The sequence below is a fragment of the Peromyscus maniculatus genome, chromosome 5, assembly GCF_049852395.1.
Source record: "Peromyscus maniculatus bairdii isolate BWxNUB_F1_BW_parent chromosome 5, HU_Pman_BW_mat_3.1, whole genome shotgun sequence".
In the NCBI taxonomy this organism is placed as follows: domain Eukaryota; kingdom Metazoa; phylum Chordata; class Mammalia; order Rodentia; family Cricetidae; genus Peromyscus; species Peromyscus maniculatus.
In genome coordinates this window covers 134097834-134120126 of record NC_134856.1, presented here as the reverse complement: position 1 = coordinate 134120126, position 22293 = coordinate 134097834, and the positions used below count along the sequence as shown (strand labels likewise).

Genomic DNA, 22293 nt, shown 5'->3' with positions numbered 1-22293 from the left:
GACTTAAAGACTTCTTGTTTGGGTGGGTTTTTTTTTTCTCTTCAGAGCTGAGAACCGAACCCAGGACCTATTGCTTGCTAGGCAAGCACTCTACCACTGAGCTAAATCCTCAAACCCTTCTTGTTTTGGTCTTACAGGGTTGATTTAGCCCCCTACCTCAGCAGGACAAAGGTCATGAGGCCTTGTGCTTCAGCGACGTGTCCATGTAGGAATACTCTGCTCACAACTCATCCTCAGCTTTAGTTTGTGAGTGATAAGGCTGTAGACGAATTTCTAAATGGTCTTATTAAAGAAAAAAACATGGAGCCAAATACAGGGGTGAAAGCCTTAGAGATCAGGGAAATAGTGAGAGCCACCAACTACCTTACCTCACCAGCTCTGCAGCTCCCAAAAGTGAGTTACTTCCTGTCTACCTGTGCCTTTATTGCCTTGCTGTTCTGCCCTCTCATTGACTCTTGGCCCAGCTACCTCACTTTTGTCACTGCCAGTCTGTACAGACCTCCAGGTCTCTATGGTTGGTGCTAGGACTAAAGGCGTGTGTCACCATGCTTGGCTGTTCCCTAGTGTGTCCTTGAACACATAGAGACTCTGCTTGCCATGTGATTGGATTAAGGGCATGTGCTACCACTGCCTGACTTTTGTGTTAATAGCTTGCTATTTCCTCTGATCTCCAGGCAAACTTTATTTATTAACATACTAATAAAATATCTCCACATAAGGCCTTGACTTTTTGAGGGGAATTCTCCTGTACTTTGCCTTTGAATTCAAAATTGACATGTTAATTTTTAAAAATCTATCCTGTCCCTAAACATCTCTGTAATTAGGGAAGCCATACATCCTGCTTGGGACTTCTATATTCCTCCTTTTTGTTTGGAAATCTTGGGGACATTCCATTCTGTTGCCATGAAATGGTACCTACCTGTCCTAGGAGGTTAACTTGTTTGTAGATGGACTGGGAGGCCCTGGAAGCCAGGATATCTACAGCAAGTGGAATCTTGGGTGCACAGTCTTGAAAGAATTTTCCAGTTACTGAGCATTGAGGTGTGATCCTGAAAATAGTTCTAGAAGGGGATGGAATTTCACTGGTCTCCAGTGATTCTGAATCCCTTGGATGTTGATGGTTGATTTCAGAGTTGGCCATCTCCCCAGCTTCCATGGTGAGTTCCCAATCACAGGACTGTTCCTTCTCTTCCTCCTCCAGTTCCTGGGTGTCTCTGCTACTTGGTGACTGGGATGCCACACTGATCTTCAGAATTGACACCTTTTGGTAGATTATCTCTTAAAGCCACACCCTCACTCTCCTTCACTAGGCCTGGATTTGACTCTGGGTTGCCTGTCCAAAATCTAAGAACCATATCACTGTGCCAGTCTCTGCCCACAAGATTTTGTGAGGTGGAAAAGAGAAGTCATATTGTCCTCCTGGACAGTTGTAGGGGCTTCAGAGAGCCCAGAGTTATCACTAGGTGAAGTCTCTCTCAGGAATCTGAGCTGGGAAGCAGAAGGAGGGTTCTGTGTGGAAAGAGATTCCATAGTGGAAGTTGTTTTCCTCACTTTCTTGTCTAGGCCTTTCTGAAAAGTTTCTCCCAGGACACTGGCTGTTTTCACAATTTAGTCATCTCTAGAGTTCCAGAAGGACAAAGAAGAATTGGAGGGCTGTGGAGAGAGCAGAGCTGTAGCCATGTTCATGTTAAAAACATGTATAGACTCTTCCTCCTCTGCCTCCTCCAGTTCCCTGGTGTCCATGCTAGTTGGTGACTGAGATGCCACACCGATTTCCTTAACTGACACACCAAAGCAGTATCTCTTAAATACACACCCTTGACTAAGCCTGGATTTGGCTCTGGGTTGCCTGCCCAAGATCCAAGAACCATATCATTGTGCCATTCTCTGCCCACAAGACATTGTGAGGTGAACAGAGAAGTCATATTGTTCCCCCTGGACAGTTGCAGGGGCCTCGGAGGGCTCAGAGTTGTCACTAGGTGGAGTCTCTCTCCAGATTTCAAACTGGAGGTCAGAAGGAGGGTTCTGTGTGGAAAGAGATTCCATAGTGGAAGTTGTTTTCCTCACTTTCTCCTTCTAGGCTGTTCGGAAAAGGTTCTCCCAGGACACTGGCTGTTTTCACAATGGAGTCCTCTCTAGAGTCCCAGAAGGAGGGCTGTGGAAAGAGCACAGCTATAGCCTTGGTCTTGTTGAAAACATGTATGGTCATGAGGCCTATGAGGGGCAGGCTCCATCTGTGCCTCACCAGGTGTCTTGTAAGATGTGTTTCCAGCACCTTCTGAGTGCCAGGATCTGGCAAGGGAGACCCACTAGAAGTTTTATTGCAGTCGGTCCAGTCATTCAAGGATGGATTTTTCCAAGTTTCCATATTTGTCTTTAACTTTTCAGGAGGGACCAATGTAAGGTCCATATGTATCGTATTCCACGACAAATGTCCACGTGCACTTTACTGCCCTTAGTATGCCTCCACTTGCTGCTTGAGTGGTTTTTTGGGGTACCTTTAGCGGTTCCTTGTTGGTCCCACTGGGGAAACACTTGGAGCATCACTTCTCGAGTGTCTCACATGGCAACTTTCCTCCTCTGTCCAGAGACAGCCCCGAGAACTTTGCCTAGGTAACCTTCTGGGCTCCTGTACAGACCTTTCAGAGCTCTTCCCAGACCATTTGTCAGGTCCTTCCGTAGGTGGCATGTCTCTGGACCCTGTGATGAGACACTCTGTGCATGAAGGCTACTTTCATCTCCCAGTGCTGAGGAACATGAGGTCCTGTGATCAACTTCTGCCTGGCCCATCCATGGGACTTTGTCTAAAGACTTCCTCAGATCCAGAGATAGCCAGACCTGTGGAGCAATTGGTGTTGTTTTAATCTCTTTTTGAAGTGTCATTCCAGCTGCTCCTGGAGCTTGAGGTTAATGAAATCCCGGGGTAGATGAGTAAAAGACCCCTGGCCTTGGGAGGTGCAATTGTTGGAAGTGAGTTGATTAAAAGCTTCCTGTCCTTTTAAACGATGACCAGTAAATCACACCTACTTTCTTGGTGCTTCTTCAAATGCTGGTCACTCCAGGTGTGGAACAGCAGGTGGAACCATAAATTGGCATCTTGAAAGCATAGGGCAAGAAGCCCCCAAATCCCTAATTGGAGGTGAATGGTGTGGTAGCTTTGGGAGAGAGGATGGGTCACAGCCCTGGGTTTTTATTCCAGCTGCTGGCTGGAATGGGAGATAGGACCCAGATAACTTTGGGTTCATAAGTGATGAAGGTAGGGCTTTGGAGAAGAGAGCTGTGGAAGGACTTTAGTCTAAACTTGTGTTGACATGCAAGCATTGAATAAGATGGAGGGGGCCTCTAGTGGGGACCCTGCCATGTTGACAGTAGCCACAAGGGACTCACTGTGAAGAAAGGGGAAGCCCCAGCAAAGCTGGCTGCTTTTCTCCTTCACATTGTTGTCCATGGCCTTTTGATAAAAGAATTGCTGATGACCTGAAACTGTCTCTGATTTGCAGGTTCTGATGGCGGCCTGCTGGCTGCTCCAGGACTGTAGCATGTTGTCCATACAGCCCAAGACATGGGCAGTCACATCTTTCTTTGCCTTTCCCCTTCCAAACTTACAAATTTCCAAACTTTTACACTATTACTAATCTGAAGTTCCAAATTTCAACATTATTACTAACCTGAATTTCCAGCCTATCCTAGATATCAGGGTTGATGAAAAAGGGCTCTCTAGCCTCTATCTGCCTGTGTGTGAGCCCTATCCAGAATGAAGCCTCTTGGAGGCTGAGACATGGAAAATCTTACATGGACTTACTGTGTGATGAGCTGGCGTGGAACCAGGTTGTGGCAGCTACCTGGTACCAGGAAGGGCCTGAGGTAGGCCTCCCAGAGTGGTCAGGGCATATTAAAGTAGAGGAAGGGAACTATTTTCAGTTAGTTTGGGGCTAATGCATTCTTACCTTTTGGGGGGTGGTCTTTTCTGCTTGCGGAGGTGAGGGTGAAGTAAGGTTGAGGAGGAATAATATGTAGAAGAGCTGAAGCCCACACACAAAGGCAAGGATCATGTTCACTGCCCAAGTAGTGAAGCTGGGGGTCAGCCATGAAGTGCAGTCAGCCAGGCAGAATCAAGTTTTTCAAAAGGAGAGAGAAGATTCTTTATCATATAGTGTTGTTCTCCAAGAGTTCTCTCTGGGAGTTAGCCGCTGGACCCAGGCTGGCATTACAGAGTCCCTGTCACAAAGGGCTCCTGAGTGGGGGAGGGGAGGTAGGAAGAGGTGACAAGACAGTAACTCTCCATTCTCCAGCCCTCACAGGTTCCCCTCCTCCAGAGTCTTTGGTTTCTGTAATCAATACCACCTGCACACTGTCAGAAGTAGTGGCTTGTCCATGTTCTGTTCCTCCCCTAGCCCCACAGAGAGGCTTGTCCATGTTCTGTGGGCTTTTGAAACCTCCAAGACACCTACAGTGGCATACATCCTCCAAAAGACCACACCTCCTGATCCCTCCCAAACAGTTCCACCAGCTGGAGACCAAGCACTCAAACATATGAGCCTCTGAGGGTTTATTCAAAGCACCACCTTCCACTCTCTGGCCCTCCATAGTCATGTAGCAATACTGTAGCTATATATTCCCATTCCTAAAGGGAGATTGTACCAAAGCAAGACCAAAACGCAGCAGGGTAAACTCCAAACTCTGCATCTTCATGTCTGATATCAAAGGTCTTCCAGTTCAGATCTCCCAGTCCTTTCAGCTTTGTTGACTGCAACATCCTTCTTTCCCTTGGGCTGGTTCCACTCCCTGTTATCAGTTTCCCTTGGCAGGTATCCTGTGACTGGCATCTCCAACATCTTGGGATCTCCAATAAAATGCAGGCTTCACCTTCACAGCTTCACAGATTGGCCTCTCTAGGCCTCCATGCAGGGACACCCTTGATATATGTCTGGCCTCGGCAGCTTTCCTTAACCACAGAGGATGATACCACAACCCCTTTACTTGTGTTCTTTCCTGACTCTATAGCCATCACCATTTGACCAAAGTTGCTAAGCTCTGATGCCTGTTTAGGATGAAATCTGAAACTGGACCCTTCTTGAATTGTATTGCATAAGCTTTGATTTGTTGTTGCTCTTGAGGTACAAGTCATACCTTAAGGCCTTTTATTCTCACAAGTTGCAGGATAGCTGGGTGAGGTCTTGCCCTGAGGGTACCACTCACTTTATTCCATTCCTCTTTTTAACTATTTCAGCACCAACCAAGTCTCCAACATTACATTTCTTGTGCTCTTTATCTCAACTGTACATTTGTATTTCCTTTTGCTCTGCTTGCCCTTTTTCATTGCAGATCTGCATAACAGTGATCTCTAATAACCACACAACAGAGTCAATATTAAACTGTCTTGAAATCCTTTCTGCCTCTTAAAATCTTTGAAATTAGTCCAAAGCTTTTCAATTTAGCTTCAGGCAGACTCTTTGGACAAGGATGGAAGGCAGCCATTTTTTTTTCTTTTTTCTTTTCTTTTTTTGCCAAAATATCACAAGAACTGTCTTAGCTCAGAAGCTAATATTTTTCCCCTCTGGAGTCTCTTCATCTGGGCCTCTATAGTCTACATTGCTCTCAGCACTGCATTGACTTCTAAGCTCCTACTAGGACTTCCCTTAAAGCCTTGTTTACAGCATTCAGCCACTTTCCTAATCTAAAGTCCCAAAGTCTTGCACATTCCTCAAAAACCCCAGCATGGTCAGGCCTGTGGCAGCAATATCCCACTTCTGGTACTGACTTCTCAGTTACTTTTCTATTGCTGTGAAGAGACACCACAACCAAGGTAACTTATAGAAGAAAGAGCTTATTGGGGCTCACAGTCTCAGATGGGGGGTCCCTGACCATCATAGTGGTGAGCAGGGCAGCAGACAAGCATGGTGCTGAATTGGTAGCTGAGAGTTTACATCTGATCCACAAGCAAGAGGCAGAGGGGAGCAGCACACTGGGAGTGGTGTGGGCTTTTAAAACTACCAAGCCCACCCCCAATGACATACCTCCTCCAACAAGGCCACACCTCCTATTCCTTCCCTAACAGTTCTACCAATTGGGGACCAAGCATTCAAATACATGAGCTTATGGGGTCCATTCTCATTCAAATCATCACAACAGTGGAATTTTTTACACTGAGTCTATATAGCAAGGAGGGAAGAGCTGACGTCTTTATAACGTTCAATCTTCTTATCTGTGGGAACATGAAGCAGTTTGCTCTGTCTCCTTCAGTCACAATGTTGTGCTTCTTCTTATATGGATCCTGTGTGTATTTTGATTTTTATTTGAATACTTAATATGGGGTAGTAGGATTTATGTTTTCAATTTATTTATTTAATGTGCTCTTAGAAGGAGGAGACTGCTTTTTCCATATTAATCTTTAAACTTTGTAGCTTTGGTATGGCCATTTATCCCTTCAAGAAGTTTTCTTGTTGATTTTGTCAGAGTTTCTGGCTGGACAAACTTGTTGTCTGCAAAACAGAAAACTTCTTTCCTTCTTTCCAAATCTGTGTGCTTTTCATTTCATTTTCTTATCCCTGTGCCACCAGCTGCCTTTCCCTTTCTTCCCCAAGCCCTCAGAGTAAGTCTGGGATTTTTCTGCTGCAGCCTCTCTACAGCAAATGCCAAAGGCACTTGGGGTTCCCAATGTTGCCAGCATTGACCACTTTCCTATCTTCTCCCATGCAGGTGGCTGGCTTGTTTGCTTCTTTTTCCCCATGGGTTGTGGGCTTTCCCTGGACCTCCTTCTCAGGCTTCTGACACTCAAGTCAGTGGCAGCTGTCCTTACCCAGGCTGTTCACCACCTGTGTTCTCTGCTCAGACATGCTATATCTCACATTTCACCGTCATCATCAGCAAATTTGGTGAGACAATTGTGAATTCTTAGAGAGGGAAGTTAGCTAAAAAAAAAAAAAAAAAAAAAAAAAAAAAAAAGAGTTTTTTTCCAATGGTAAAAAATGGGAAACACTATTACAATGGAGGGAGTTAGGTCCCTGTATGATTACACAATTAATAGTTTTAAAATGGAACATCCAAATGAAGGGATAATTAACTTAGATAGGATTCATGTAATATCAATTATAAATATTATCAGTTTGATAATTCTTGCTTTATCCCTAAAAATGTTGGTTGATATGACTGCCAAGTTGGTTAATATGAGTGCCAAGGTACAGGCCTTAGAAAAAGTTACTAGAGAACATAATGCCATTTGACTGATATGCTACAAGCCTTAAGAGATATTTATACAAAGACAGAGGAATTTAAAGGAGAACAAACCTCAGTATTACATTATAAATTAGAAAGGAACAGCTCAAGGTTTTCAAATTAGCAACTTTAATTTATCCAGTCACCTTAAGGTAACTGCCAAATGACATTATCCCCAAGGCTGTGTAAGCGCTGACTAGATCCTGTGGAAATGTTACATTCGAGGAGATTTAAGGAAGCAATAGTCTCATATGGTGTGCATTCACCTATTGTGAAGCAGATGTTAAATTCATGGTCAAGTAGTAACAGAATTGTCCCAAAGACTAGAAAGACTTGATGACAGCCGTATTGGAGCCTGATCCTCAACTGCAGTGGAGGACCTGTGGAAAGATGAGGCTACAACTATTGAACAATGAAGTAAGGTTAGAAGTATTGCAATTTCTCAAGACCAACTTCTTGGAGAGGGTAATTATGCTGATGTACAAGACAGTGCTATGTGATGACCACACCTTGGCTCTATGCTGTGCAGCAGCTTTGAATACTTAGGACAGAATTGAAGTCAGAAAGAGAACTGAGGCATTTTCTAAAGTTATACAGGGCCCTAAAAAGCCCTTAACTGATTTTTCACTAAGACTGACTTCAGCTGTAAATAGAATGACACCAAATTCAGAAGCTAGACAAATAATAATTGAATCTCTGGCTTTTGAAAATGCTAATTCACAATGCAAAGGATAATTAAGATAAAAAAGGTCAGATCAGCACCCATAGAGGAATGGCTCTGAGATACAGTCAATATTGAATCTCATAACCGTGATGATGCTCAGATAGGAGAGGTGATTTCCAGAGGCTTGGAGAAAAATCAAAATGTCAGATGGTTTAATTGTGGCAAACAAGGTCACCTAACAAGGAACTGTAGGCAGGGCATTCCTAGAAACAATGTTTCTTCTAGGAATTATCAAAACAGAAGGCCCTTGCCTTCTAAAGTATGCCAAAGGTGTGTCAAAGGCTGACATTTGGACCAATGAATTCAGATCAACTAGAGACAGACAAGGTAACCCTTTGCCATTAGGAAATAACTTGGGGGGGGGTACCTGTGGCCCTACCACAGGCCCCCGTGTCAAATTTGGTTCAATAGTTCCCTGTCATCATGGGAGAAACTCCTCCCCAGAGCAATTAAAGGACCTAATGCCTATTATAAAAAAATACTGCTCTGGATGTTAGAAGCTTTAGAAGCTAAAACAAAAATTTCAGGAGAAACCAGAACAAGAGAGAATTCCTGATTAGGAGAGGTAATAGTTCATCAAACAACTTGACCATTCAATCTAAACTAACTTATAAAACTAATAAATGCTTTTCAATTGACCTGATATAACTTGTCAAAAGGGAACTACCCCAAAATTAGGGTTGGGGCGGGGTTTTGTTTTTGTCTATTCAGGAGAATAAAGACATCCAGCTAAGGAATGTGAAGACCACTGGACAAATGAGACATCTGAAGCAAAAGGACAAATCATCCAGAGAAAATATTCCAAGAAAAATTGGCCTATTGGTATGACACATTCCCAACAGGATAAAATTTCATAAATCTCTCCAAATGTTTGTTACTGCTGTTCTCTACAGACATATAATGCAAATGGTTTTTTTGTAGTCCCAGTTCAATAAAAATTAAAGCTAGCTGGCTTTGGAGTTAGAGCGTGGCTCTCTCCTTCTCTAAACACAAGCATGCTTGTTATAGGAGAATCCAAGATCTGCCTCATGTCAGAAGAACCACCTGGTATGGGATAGAAGAAAATCCAAAATTAAGGGATATTTTATTGCCACTAATCTCATAATTCTTTGATTTGACTCTTTAAAACTTTCCATATGATATAAATACTATATGAAATTAATATATATGTATATTTTAAACTTTTTGTCATGATATTAATGGTCATCTAGAGTACTAGCTAATTCTAGAAAAAGGCTTCATCTAGCTCCCTGTACATGGTTTTGGGTTTGAGTCTCTATCAGGTAACTAGGAATTAAGTTTTTGTCTCTGCATGTACATAACTATGGGGGCCACAGAGACTCCATATTGTGGCCAAATTTCAACTTGGCTCAAGGTCAGAGAGTCCAGGCTTGTTTTGCCATGCAAGGCTGCATAATAGAATGTTTTGGCCAAAGGCGTGGTTACCAGGTGTCTTATATTTTGAGGCCTAATTACAGAATGCTTTGCCATAAGGTGTGGCTACTCCATGTCTGAGAATTAAGGAAGTGTTTACATTTATCTGTACTTTGTACCTTAAACCATGGGGTCCTTGAGAAGGGGGAGGTCTTTTGCCTCTCCCCTTGCTGGTGTGTAAGAAGCCCATGGAGAATAAACTCAGGGCAACTGTGGTATTGACTCAGAGCCCTCCCAAACCTATTGTGTGTCTCTGTCTTTTTCTTTTACATCTACGACTCTATTTTTCATATCTATTATTTCTCAATCCACACTCCCCTATATCAAGGACTGTCCAAAGGTCATGCTGGACTTTGCACATAACAAATTATGGTCCTTTAACCTCTTTGAGATTTGCTGCATATGACATGTAAAGTGTTTAAGTTTTCTGCAGTGAACCATAACCATGCCTAACAGTGACTTTTGTAGTCTCCAAAAGGAAGATGGAGCTCCACAATGACAATTCCACCAGGACTATGGTAGTGCCACTAAGCTGACAAACACCACCCAAAGATTAGCTTTGGACTACAAATTGCTCAGGACAGTTTCAAGGTGGCTAGCTGAGATGGTCCAGCCTCACAGACTACTCTAGCCAGGACTTGAGATAAGCCTTCCATTTTCCCATTACACAAAGACTGGACAAGAAATAATACAGCTAGCTCTCCCGGGACTTGACAATTATCCCAATTTTTTCAGGGTCCTCTAAAGATGCCATAACCACCAGACAGCAGGAAGTAATTTTAAGAACATGACACCCACATTCCCAATGTGGAATGTAAAGCAAATTTTTGTCCTTGAAAGCTATTATTACAAACTAAGATAATTAAAAAATGCAGGTAAATAGTCACCTATTACAATCAAACTTGTAGTCATGTTAGGTATGCTTTCAAGGTCAATCAGAGATATATTTTAGGTAGACAAGTGGTCTTCACACCTGTCAGAGACCTACAGAATATGGCATTTAAGATGTTTTAATAATCTAGGTTCTTTTTTTTTTTAATGACAGTGAAACATGTCTGCTCCTGGCAGCACCAGTTTACTTCAGAGAAGATGATGGGCATGGAAGAAACTCCATATGAAGTTTACTTTCTTTGTGACAAAAGTTAGCTACTAGGCAAGAAAATGCCCTTGCCTCGACTGCTGGTAGTATGCTGTCCAAATTGGACAAGTAGGACACAAAAGAAAGTGACTGCCAAACTTTGCCAAGACAAGGTAGACAGTCCTTCATAACATCCTGTTTCACAGAAAAGTCTGTCAGATATTCTAGGCCTGTAGGCTGTAGATGGATGCCCCCAACATTACAGAAGAACCTTGGGTGACTGTGCAGGCAGCCAGCTGTTTCTGTCATTTCTCACATTTTTTGGAAGTCACTTACTTGCACTTCCAACTTTCTTAGGTAATATTACTTCCATGTCAGGTCTTTGACAGAGTTGAAAACTACATAGTTATAGTCTTCCTTGTTAAGAAATTCAGAAAAGAAACTTCAAAAGAAATGTAAAGTGTATAAGGTTGAGACTAAAAGATAGTTTTGGGTTGGTAATACAAATTAGGATAGAAGGTAAATTAGGTACAACTCTTTGGACTCACTAAGATAGGATAGATAATGGAGTATGTTCTCTGAATTTGTTAAATGCAAATGGACTGGACATTGTTAATATAACTCTTGACTGTATATATTGTATATAATTATTGTATATAGTTTTTCTATGTTAATTATAACCTTCACTTTTATTGAGACAAAAAGGGAGAATGTTGTGTGATAGTTTGTTTGTGTTCCTGGGGTCAGAGAGTGAAATTAGCCACTAGTCAACCACTGACGTCTGGGGGTCTATGCAGACAGGTGACAGGAAGTGATAAGGCTGGGAGGAGAGGAAGTGATGAGTGGGTGGAGACAGGATCTAGGCCCTTCTGGTAGAGAATTCAGAGAGGTAAAAGTCTCTGGTGGCTGCTGCTCTGCTTCTCTGATCTTTCAGCTTTTACCCCAATATTTGACTCCCGATGTTTATTGATTAAGACTAATTATCATGCTTCATTCTCATGCATAGAGAAGATGATATTTTAGGATGTTTTTGCTACACAAACAGAGCAAAAAATTAGAGACCTATATAGAAAAGCTTTCTGAATTTACTCTAAAAAGAAAATTGAGACTTCATCAATTAACAGGAATGGACCCAACAGAAATTGTAGTAGCTTTTACTATGCTGAAATTTCCTCCTTACAGGCAAGAAATGAACATTGGCAAAGAGCTTGCAATAATTTTTGGGAGAGATTAACAACAAATATCCCAAAAGCAAGAGACTTTAAATTATAAAAAGAACCAATTGGGTCCTTTCTCACATTGTGTGAGAACACCAATATCTGGAGCCCCTACATTCTATACTGATGCAAATAAATCAGAAAAGGCAGGTTATAAATCAGAAAATTTAAATAAAGTGGCTCAAAGCCCTTATGATTCCATTCAAAAGCCAGAATTATATGCTATTCTCATGGAGACTTTCCAGAACATCTTAATATACTTACTGATTCTCAATAGGCAGAAAGAGTTGTTTTACATATTGAAAACACTGAACATATTCCCAATGATTCAGAATTAAGTTCATTATTTATCCAATTACAGGAAATAGAATAGAAATCATCCCCTATATATAACATATATCAGATCCCATACAGGTCTACCCTTTAGCACAAGGTAATGATGAAATTGATCAGCTATTGGTAGGAAATGTGCTAGAAGCCTCAGAATTTCATGAGAAACACCATGTTAATAATAAGGGTTTGAGGAAATGTCCTTCTTGTTCTTTGTATAGCCAAACTCCACTACCTGCAGAAAGCAACCCAAAGGGTACTCAAACGGGATTTGGCAAATGGATGTGTTTCATTTTGCAAAGTTTGGAAAATTAAAATATGTACACCATACCAGATACATATTCAGGTTTTCAATGGGCAACTGCTTTGAGTTCTGAAAGGCTGATTATGTAATTACATATTTATTAGAAGTTATGGCCATCATGGAGATACCTGTACAAATTAAGACTGACAATGCTCCAGCATATGTCTCTACTAAAATGAAACAAGTTTTTACATATTACAACATAAAGCATATTACACATATACTACACAATACTTCAGGACAAGCAGTCATAGATCAAATCACACTTTAAAAGATATGCTTAATAAACAGATAGGGATAAGGATGTCCCTAAGAAATAGATTGCACAATGATTTATTAGCTTTAAATTTTTAAATGCTAGTAAAAAAGGGATCAACAGCTGCAGAGAGACATTGGATAATAGAAAAAAAATGCTGAACTAAATCAGCCTGTATAATTTAAGGATGTGTTGACCTCTGAATGAAAACTAGGATATGTGTCACCTTGAGAAAGAGGTTTTGCTTTTGTTTCCACAGGAAAAGAAAAGCTATGGATACCATCAAAATTGATAATCATTTTGAACATGAGAGACCTCTTGATTAGGAAACATGGCAATTAAACCTAGAAAAAGAAAAACAAAACTAAGGTTGGGGCAGGGTTTTGGTTTTTGTCTTTCTAGGAGAACAAAAACATCCAACTAAAGAATCTAAAGACCTTTGGACAGATGAAGCATCAGAAACAGAAAGTAGAATCATCTGGGAAATTATACCAATAAAAGTAAACTGGCCTAATGGTAGAGCACAGTTACAACAGGGCAAAATTTCACAAACCTTTCAAAATGTCTGTTTCTACCGGTCTCTACAGACATGTTAACAGGTGGGCTTTATGTAGTTCTGACTCAGTTAAAAGCTAAAGCTGACTTTGGAGTTGGAGTGTGGTTCTTTCCTTCTCTAAACCCAAGCATGTTTGTTATCTAATGTCTATCTAATACCAGAAGAGCCACCTGGTATGGTACAGAAGAAAACCAAGATCTAGGGACCATTCTATTGTCACTAATCTCATATCCCTCAGATTTATTTTGACACTTAAAAACTTTTCTTAAGGTATAAATACTATCTCAAAATTTAAACTTCCGGTTTGGATATTAATGGTCATATGGAGTACTAACTAATCCTAACCTTAGGCTTCATGTAGCTTCCTGTATGTGATTTGGGACTTGAGTTTGAAGCAGATATTTAAGAATTAAGCCTGTGTATCTTGAATGTATTTAATAGATTATGGTTCTTTAACCTCCCCATGATCTGCTGCATCAGACATTTAAAATGTTTAAGTTTTCTACAGTGAATGGTGAACACTCCTAACAGTGACTGTTGAAGTCTCCAAAAGATGATGGGCCCCACAATGGCGATTCTATCTGGATTGCAATTATGCTGCTAAGCTGACAAATACTGTCCAAAGATCAGCTCTGGACTACAAACTGCTCATGACAATCTCAAGACAGTTAAGATGGTCCAGCCTCTTGGACTACTCCATCCAGGATTTCAGATAGCCTTGCATTGTCCTGTCACACCAGACTGGACAACAGCTGGATTCCCCAGGACTTGACCATTATCTCTATTTTCTCAGGGTCCCCTAAAGATGCCAGTGCCCCATGTTAGCAGGAAATGATGTAGAAACCATGATGCCTGCATTCCCAAGAGGAGAGATTAATAGTTTTTGGTTATTCAATGGATTATAGATGTTTGTCATTCAGGGGGGCTGCTGATGGTCAAGAAAATATTATTCAAAGAAGGTTAGATTTTGGGAATCTGTTTCTGAAAAGAAAAAAGGGGGATGTAGGATTGATAAGAAAAAAGATTAGATTAAACTATTGATCTCAAAAAATTTTACGTTGGTAAAGATTTTTGTATATTGATACAAATTTAAAGTTATTTTTATTATACTGTATGTGTTTCTACTCTTTTTGTTTTTTGTTTGTTTTTGTTTTTCAAGACAGGGTTACTATGTGTAGTTTGGATGCCTGTCCTGGATCTCCCTCTGTAGACCAGGCTAGCCTAGAATTCACAGAGATCTGCCTGGCTCTGCCTCCTGAATGCTGGGATTAAAGACATGTGCCACAGCCACCTGGGCATGTTTCTACTCTTGTTTAAGCTATTTTTGTATAGTGATACAAATATAAAGTTATTTTTTAATATTGTATATATGTTTCTACTTTTGTTTAAGCTATTTTTGTATATTGATATAAATTTAAGGTTATTTTTGTTATACTGTACACATGTTTCTATTTTTGCTTAAGGTATTACTTATGTAGCTCATATCGATACAGCTCGTTTAATTATGCAATGTGAAGTTTTAGTCCTGAAAGCTATTTAGAATAATAAATACAGGTTATTAGTCACACATAACTATCAAACTTATACTCATATTGCATTTTCAAAGTCATACAGAGATATGATTTAGATAGATGATCTTCAAGCACTTCAAAGACCTACAGAAACTGGCATTTAATGACTGAAAGACATTTAAGGAATTTTTCAACATTCTTAGTCATCAAGGAAATGCAAATCAAAATGACTCTGAGATACCATCTTACACTTGTCAGAATGGCTATGATCAAAAACACTGATGACAGCTTATTTTGGAAAGGATGCAGAGCAAGGAGAACAGTCCTGCACTGTTGGTGGGAGTGCAAACTTGTACAACCTCTTTGGAAATCAGTATGGCGGTTTCTCAGAAAATTAAAATTCAATCTACCTCAAGACCCAGCTATATATACCACTCTTGGGCTTATAACCAAGGAATGCTCAATCATATCACAAGAACACATGCTCAACTATGTTCATAGCAGCATTATTCATAATAGCCAGAACCTGGAAAACAACCTAGATACCCCTCAATTGAAGAATGGATAAAGAAAATGTGGCACATATACACAATGGAGTACTACTCAGCAGTAAAAAACAATGACATCATGAAATTTTCAGACAAATGGATGGGACTAGAAAATATCCTGAGTGAGGTAACCCAGACTCAGAAGGACAAATATGATATGTACTCACTCATAAGTGGATACTAGATGAAAAGCAAAGGATAATCAGACTACAACCCACAAGCTCCAGAGAAGCTAGCTAAAAAGGAGGACCCTAAGATGGACTCAAGGATCACCTTGCAAAGGAGAAATAGATGAGATCTACATGAGCAAACTGGGAGGAGGGGTAATAGAGGGTGGGGGATGGGGTATGAGAACATAAGGAAATGAGATGTTCAAACTGGTACAGGGACAGAGTAGGAGAGCAAGGAAAGAGATACCATGATAGATGGAGACATCATGGGAATAAGGAGAAACAGGGTGCTAGGGAAGTTCCCAGAAATGCACAAGGATGACCCCACCTTAGACTACTAGCCATATTCGAGAGGGTGATGGGAGAATGTCTTTCTGTATGCTGTGAATATGTGTTGCTAGGATTGGTTGATAAAAAGAACTGTTTGGTCAATGGTGAGGCAGAATAAGGTTAGGCGGGACATTCTAACTAGAGAGAGAGGAATGAAAAACATCAGAGGAGATGCTGCTAGCCACCACCAGGAGAAGCAAGATGTAAAGTACCAGCAAGCCACAAGCCACATGACAAATCATAAATTTATAGAAATGAGTTAATATAAGATGTAAGAGCTAGCTAGCAAGAAGCCTGAGCCATTAGGCCATATAGTTTGAAAATGATATAAGCTTCTGTGTGTTTATTCTGGTCAGAGTGGCTGCAGGACCGGGCAGGACACAGGAAATCTTCTGACTACAAATGGTGCCAAAATGTGGGGCACAAGTTTCCACTGCGAAAAAAAAATTCGAGAAAGCCAAAAAAAAAAAAAAGAAAGAAAGAAAGAAGGAAAGAAAGAAAGAAAGAAAGAAAGAAAGAAAGAAAGAAAGAAAGGAAAGAAAGAAAGAAAGAAAGAAAGAAAGAAAGAAAGAAAGAAAGAAAGAAAGAAAGAAAGAAAGAAAGAAAGAAAGAAAGAAAAAGAAAAAGAGGTTTCTGGGCTACAAGCTGCTTTGATACAAGCATCGACCCATTGCCTCCCAGAGTCAGCGGACAGCATGGTTCCCAGAGCTGGCAGTGAATTATCTCCACCATGATAAAAGCTGAGATGGGCGGAGTCAGTAGCCAAGGCTGCTGCTTCCGTACTAATGACTGAAGTTTAAAGCAATAGATTCACAATAAGGCAGATTCAGATGGAATAAGACTTTAAATGGTTTGCAGTGTATGTAAAAATCTACATAGGCTTGAAAGAGAGAAGAAAGTGAATATAGACAGTTATATAAAGAAATAGTTTTTAAAAAATGAAGTTTTTAAAGAGACAGTAAAGGTGATATAAAAATAAGCCACGTAAAGATGGATATTACACAGAGATTCTGTATTATATTGTCCTTGGAATTTTTAACTGCAGAGAAATATTGATTGTAAAAGCTGCTGAGTTAAATTTTGAAATCAAGATATCTTTAAAATATACATATTGACTTAACTCAGCAGCTTTTACAATTATGTCTAAGGATATGTTGCTTTGGAAAAGAGGTTCTGCTTTTGTTTCAACAGAAGATGAGAACCTATGGGTTGCTTCCAGGCTCATATGGTTTGATCAAGGAAGATCCCAAGAGGTCTCCAAAGGATCCAACATCCAAAATCAGCTTCAAGGCAACTGGCTCAGACAGTGCAGCATCACAGACTACTCCAGTCAGGACTTGACCATAATTCTTAATTTTCTCAGGATCCCCATAAGATTACCAGTACCCACAACCAGCAGGAAGTAGTATGAGAAGCTATGCCCAAATTCCCAAAATATTGTTTATAAATGTGTATTTTTATTTAAAGGGGGTTGATTATAAAGGCAATCTCTTTCTAAAGAAGAAAAGGGGATAGTATAGATATGATAGGATGAAAGAGGAGATTATTGAATCTACTTTTAAAGAGCAACAACTTGTTTGAAATGTTTTACAATGCTATGGATTTTAGTTTATTGATACAAATTTAAAGTTCATTTTGTTATACTGTATATATACTTATACTCTCATTTAAGGTATTATGTTTATGTAACTCATTTGAATTGTAATGGATAATTAAGAAATACAGATTAATAATTAGTCTTCAATGATTGTCAAACTTATAGTCATGTTAAGTTTTCTAGGTATACATAGAGATAATTCAGTTAGGTAGATAATCTTCAAACACTTCAAAGACCTACAGAATATGGCATTTAAAATGTTTTAAAAACTTAAGACTTTCTGGACAATGGGACATGTCTGTTCCTGGCAGCAATGATTTACTTCAAAGAGAAAGATGGGCATCAAAGACACTACATATAGAGTTTATCTTCTTGTTGTCAAAAATAGCCATTTGGACAAGAAACTGTTCTTGTGTGGATTGCTTGACAAAATATTGTAATGACTAGACATGCAGGATCCATAGGAAGGTGACCACTGAACTATGAAAGGCAAAATGATTCTTCAGGTTCCTGCTACTGCCAGACATTCTAGAGGACACAGAGAAAAGTGACTGAGAAACTTTAGGCCTATAGGCTGAAGATGGATACTCCAACATTGTAGATGAACTTTAGGTGACTGTCCAGGCAGCCAGTTATCTGTGTCATTCTAGATTTTTGGAAGTTGCTTACAATGTACTTCTTGTTTACTTAGGTAATATTATATCCTTCTGGTATCTTTGATGTAGTTTAAGACTAGATAGTTGTAATTTTCCTTGGTTATGATAAAAGATAAATCAGATATGAAACTTTAGACTCACAAATACAGATATTTTCTTTAATTTTGCCAAATACAAATAGACTAGATATTGTAACTATAATTTTTGCTTGATAACTGTTCTATTATATGTAATATTACTTTGCTAAAGTTAAAAACCTTCCTTTTTTGATTAGACAAAAAAGGGGAAGTACTGTGGAATGTTGTTCTGTATGCTGTGAATGTATATTACTCTGATTGGTTGATAAATATAATGCTGACTAGCCAGTAGACAGACAGGAAGTATAGGCAGGATAAGCAGACAAGGAGAATTCTGGGAAGAGGAAGGCTGAGTCAGGAGTCACCAGCCAGACACAGAGGAAGCAAGATGACAAGGCAGAACTGAGAAAAGGTACCAAGCCATGTGGCTAAACATAAATAAAAATTATGGGTTAAGTGTAAGAGCTCGTCAGTAATAAGCCTGAGCTAACAGCCATACAGTTCATAATTAATATAAGCCTCTATGTGTTTATTTGGGTCTGAGCAGCTGTAGACCAGGTGGGACACAGGAAAACTTCCATCTACAAGAGGGGCCTGAACTGGCCTACTCCAGTAATCAGAATGGTGAATACCCTAACTGTCATTATTAGAGCCTTCATCTGGTAACTGACAGAAGCAGATGCAGAGCAACTGAGCACCAGACTGAGCTCCAGGGGTCCAGTCAGTGAGAGATAGAAGGAATTCCATGAGCAAAGGACATCGAGATCATGATGGAGAAACATAGAGACAGCCAAGCCAAACTAGTGGGAACTCATGAACTGTGGACCAATAACTGTGGAGCTCCCATGGCACTGTACTAGGTCCTCTGCATAGGCAAGAGAGTTGTTTAGCTTAAACTGTTTAGAGGGCCCCCAGCAATTGGATCAGGATCCATCCCTGGTGCATGAGTGGACTTTTTGGAGTCCAGTGCCTATAGTGGGACACCTTGCACAGTCTTGGTGCTGGGGGGAAGGGGGAAGGGAGTGGTTGGACCTGCCTCAACTGAATGTACCAGGTGCTGCTGACTTCCCATGGGAGACCTTGCCTTGGAGGAGGTGGGAATGGCAAGTGGGTTGAGGGGAAGGCTAGGGGGTGGGAGAAGGGAGGAGAGGGGGATCTGTGGTTGGTATGTAAAATGAATAGAAAATTTCTTAAAAGAAGAAAAAATTGGCATTTAAAATATTTAATAACATAGGCTTTTCTTGATATGAGACACATCTGCTCCTAGTGGCATCCATCTGCCTCAAAAAGGGATGATGGATATCGAAGTAACTCCATATGGAGTTTGCTTTCTTTGTGGCAAAAGCAAACCATTTGGGCAAGAAGCTGCCTTTGCCTTGACTACTGACAGTATGCTGTCCAAATCTGACAAGCAGGACACACAAGGAAGTGACTGCCAAACCTTGAAAGACAGAGTAGGGCAGTCCTTCACAAGTTCCTGCTTCAGAAAAGTCTGTCAGATATTCTAGGCCTGTAGGCCAAAGATGGATGCCCCAACACTACAGAGGAACTTTGGGTGACTGTCCAGGCCATCAGCAGTTTCTATCATTTCTCTTAGTTTTAGAAGTCACTTACTATGCACTTCCTGCTTACTCGGCTAATATTATATCCCTCTCTGGTCTTTGATGGGATTGAAGACTAGACAGTTACTGTTACAGTTCTCCTGAATCATGGTAAAAGGTTTATGTATTCTGGACTCTGCAGGAGAGGACAGCTAATGGAGTAATCTCTCTAAATTTGCCAGTTACATATGGACTGGACATTGAGAATGTATTTCTCACTTGATAATTATTCTTATAGTATCAAGTTTCATTTTTGTTAAGGTTATTACCTTTCTTTTATATTTGGGAAATACTTGATAATTATTTTTATTGTTTATAGTGTTTTACTGTGTTAGAGTTAGAACCTTTCCTTTTAATTAGAGAAAAAGGGGGAAATGTTACAGGAATTCTGTTTATGCCCTGGTCCATTATCCAATTAAATAGAGCATTTGGTCCAAGAGATGGAGTTCACATTCAGCTGGTTGGAATGGAATAATAACTCCTTGGAAAACCCAAGAGGAGAGAAAGAGTGGCCCTGGGGAAGTAGGCAGGGCCTGAAGGTTGTGTGGTCCTTCAGGAGCCAGAAGGTGAACAGTGGCAGGTACATCACAGCTGTGGTAACTGTCTCAGGTTCTTATATTTGTCCTCGAGTTTTATAATTAATAAACAGTAAAGGAAATCCCTTCCGAGGAGTTTCTCAATCAGTTCTGCATTTCTGGGATCTGCACTGTGACTTTGTACAAAGCATTCAAAATATTTCATGTTATGGAAAAGACCCAGGAAATATAAGATGAAACACAGACACACAATATGCCTAAGCGATGAGCATTATCCCTAGCTTTGGTGGTGGTATGGATCCTCCCCAGTATCTATCATTGCTTTTATTTTTGTTTTCCTCCACATAGATGTATCTGTAAAGAATGCACTATTTCATTCTGTAGAGTTCTGCACTTCACATAGGAGGAGGAATGGTATGGAATCTGGGCCACTTCACTTTCCTTGAGTCCATAGTGAGTACATCTGGCTATGCTGACTTCCCCTTTCTGTGTCCCAGCAGGACACGGCACACTTGCTTCTTGGCTTAATGAGACGTTGTCTCCCGGTTTTGTAAGAACACAATGCAGAGGACTCGTCAGATATCCTGCAGTGTGATATCTACCAGACGGCTGCACTCAAACAAGGCCAAGTTATGTGGGAGCTTTTTTCAAGCTGACACTGGCCTATAGCTCGGCCAGAGTTAGCACTATAGTGGACTCACATCTACATGATTCCTTGATACCCACCCATTGTTTAAATTTTGGTTAATTACTAAATCAGAAATACATTCTCATTTTGGTTTAAGTGTTTTCCAAATTAGGACATGAAGATAACCTTTAGGTAGCCAGACAGTCAACAATAAAGTGGGCAAAAGTGTTATTGAACTGGGAGACCCACTGCAAAGACTCCTTTGAGATATGTGTGAGGAGAGGTGGAAGGGAAGGTAGGGAAGGAGAGAAACCTGGGCTCTACAGTCACCCCCTCCCCCCGATTGTTTCTTTGAAATACTGAAACCATATACAGATGCTCCTCAACTCAAGAGGGGTCACATGCCAAAAGCCCTCAAGGTATAAATTTTCTTATTTCAAAATGGAATGAACAGACAATCAAGCATCACAGCTCAGCCCTGCCCAGCTTGTGCCAGCAGACTTACTTAAACGAACTGCACTTAGGCAAAGCCATGCCACACAAAGCCTAATTTATCATTAAGTGCTCCGTGTTGTAATTTATTGAATATGGCACTGAAAGATATAGAAGTAAGTGCCGATAGTTGTGGACTCACCTCATGGGAAAGCTGAAAATACGGCGGAGGACCATGTAAGCCAACCTCTTGTGTGCTCCTCTCAAGTGAGAACAAGTGTCTGGAGTAGAGAGAGGGTGACATGGGCAGTGGAATCAGAGAGAGAATCAAATGTTACTCGCTATGGAAAGGGTGAGCCAGAAGCCTGGATGTGGTGGTGTCTCTTTAACCTGCAGTGTGGAGGCCTGCACCTTTCCAGGAGCCCACGGGGGGCGGTGTAGAGTCGGAATTCTAAGGGGCCCCTTTGGCTTTCTCTGCCCCTTCAGGGCATTGCTCCTGCACTCCCCTAGCAACCTCCTCCACCCCTCCCTTGAGTTGAACTCTGCTGTCACTATCTTCCCAATGCCAGATGCTGCAAGGCTCTCAGGCCTGGCTACACTCAGAGTGACCCTGAGGGGGAGGTCAGTGGTCCCAGATACTGTGGCTTCTATATTGCCAGGCAATTCAGCTTCCCATTCAAGTTCCAGCAGCCCAGTCACCCCTGAGTTCCCCGCAAAAGCCATGGAGGACACAGACAGGTTCTCTGCTGGTGCCTGGGTGGGGGTCCTTACAGGAAAGCAGTCAGCAGTTGTATTAACAAGGTCCCGACCTGTTCTACCTCCAGCAGCACTGCAGCCCGGGCAGTTAAACCGCCAATAGCAGCACATCGTGCAGAAACAGCCCGATTGGCTGCAGACGGCACGTGATGCATTAGTACCTTGTAATTGGCTGAAGCATCATTGAAGGCCAGAGAGCTAAAGCAACTGGATATCTGGCTTATCCTCAGGGGCCAGGATTCCCATGTACAAAGTGACCGACACTGTGCCTTTCTAGCTAAAGGCTCACAAGCCATCGGCATTTCTGAGTCTTCATTGTCTGGGGCATGGAGTCTGT

General features: G+C 41.0%; 1 long non-coding RNA gene across 1 annotated transcript; it reads right to left on the bottom strand.

Annotated features, from left to right (window-relative positions):
* Positions 1 to 313: 313 nt before the first annotated feature.
* On the bottom strand, positions 314 to 22044 carry LOC121829627 (uncharacterized). The gene is made up of 3 exons (XR_006072663.2): positions 21972 to 22044; positions 21403 to 21481; positions 314 to 6911 (listed from the first exon to the last, which is right to left on the bottom strand). It is a non-coding gene; the product is annotated as an uncharacterized LOC121829627 (long non-coding RNA).
* Between the last annotated feature and the right edge of the window lie 249 nt (positions 22045 to 22293).